The sequence below is a fragment of the Etheostoma cragini genome, chromosome 11 (assembly GCF_013103735.1).
Source record: "Etheostoma cragini isolate CJK2018 chromosome 11, CSU_Ecrag_1.0, whole genome shotgun sequence".
Taxonomy (NCBI): Eukaryota; Metazoa; Chordata; class Actinopteri; order Perciformes; family Percidae; genus Etheostoma; species Etheostoma cragini.
In genome coordinates, this window is record NC_048417.1 from 678,868 (window position 1) to 680,574 (window position 1,707).

A 1,707-nucleotide genomic window follows, 5' to 3' on the forward strand; every position below is an offset into this window, starting at 1 on the left:
GAGGACAGGGTTAGGAGACGTCATTATAAATGGACAGAGGACAGGGGACATCTTTATAAATGGACAGAGGACAGGGTTAGGAGACGTCATTATAAATGGACAGAGGACAGAGGACAGAGGACAGGGTTAGGAGACGTCTTTATAAATGGACAGAGGACAGGGTTAGGAGACGTCATTATAAATGGACAGAGGACAGGGGACAGGATGAGGAGACGTCTTTATAAATGGACAGAGGACAGGGTTAGGAGACATCTTTATAAATGGACAGAGGACAGGGTTAGGAGACATCTTTATAAATGGACAGAGGACAGGGTTAGGAGACCTCATTATAAATGGACAGAGGACAGGGTTAGGAGACCTCATTATAAATGGACAGAGGACAGAGGACAGGATGAGGAGACGTCTTTATAAATGCTGATAGATGCTCACCTTGACGTCCTCTCTGGAAACTTGGCATTCAAACCTGGCGGACTCCTTCTCTTTGACCTCGACATCATGGAGCGGCTCGGAGAACTCGACATGTGGAGCTGCAAAAATAATAAAAGTGTTAAGTGTCTTAATCCTCCAGAGACAGACCTTTATAACCTATTTAAGACTTTTCTGTTTCCCAGAAACAGCTGCGACGTAGCTAGCGCTAAACCAACCAGACTCCATGTAAAAAACAGCACTTTTAGTGTGTATAGAGCTAACATATTTCAACATGTAAATCTGTAACGTTTGTGTTTATTTCAACAAATACTAGAGTTGTGATGATTGGAAAAGCGTAGAGAAGATCAAAAACAGCTTTTAATAGTTTTATTTGGTTTCTGTTGACTCTAAATGAAGTGTGTAATACGATGCTAAAATGACCGTTTATTTACATGGAGTCTGGTCGAGTTAGCAACGCGAGCCTTAGCAAAATACATATAATTCAATACCCCAGTTTTGTTAAATATATACAGTGTTTTTTTAAAGGGTGACGTGTAAAGTGTCTTAACCCTTCGAAGATATAACTTTATTAAATCTATTTAAGACTTTTCTGTTTCCCAGAAACAGCTGTGACGTAGCTAGCGCTAACCCAACCAGACTCCATGTAAAAAACAGCACTTTTAGCGTGTATAGAGCCAACATATTCCCACATGTGAAACAGTAAATTATGTGTTTACTTAAACAAATACAAGAGTTGTGATGATTGGAAAAGTGTAGAGAAGACCAAACAGAGCTTTTCTTCGTTTTATTTGGTTTCTGTTGACTTTAATTTAAGTGTTTAATGTGACGCTAAAATGACCGTTTATTTACATGGAGTCTGGTAGATTTAGCGAGGTGAGCCTTAGCAAAACAATAAAAGAAATAGCACACCAGTTTTGTTCCAATTTAAATGCAAACAGTGTATTTTAAAGGGTGAGGTGTTAAGTGTCTTAACCCTTCAGAGATGTAACTTTATAATACCTATTTGAGACTTTTCTGTTTCCCAGAAACAGCTACGACCTAGCTAGCACTAAACCAACCAGACTCCATTTAAAAAACGGCACTTTTAGCGTGTATAGAGCTAACCTATTTCAACATGCAAATCTGTAAACTAGGTGTTTATTTAAACAAATACTAGAGTTGTGAAGGTTGGGAAAGTGTAGAGAAGATCAAAAACAGTTTTTAGGGCCCGAGCGCCGACAGGCGGCGAAGGCCCTATTGGAACTGAAGGAATTATTATTCTTTCTTTTATCCGGCAAA

The 1,707-nt window shown here is 39.1% G+C and overlaps 1 protein-coding gene across 1 annotated transcript in view; it reads left to right on the plus strand.

Annotated features, from left to right (window-relative positions):
• Positions 1-1,707, plus strand: part of LOC117953076 (titin-like) — a 225,219-nt gene that overhangs the window by 117,047 nt on the left and 106,465 nt on the right. The window lies entirely within an intron of this gene.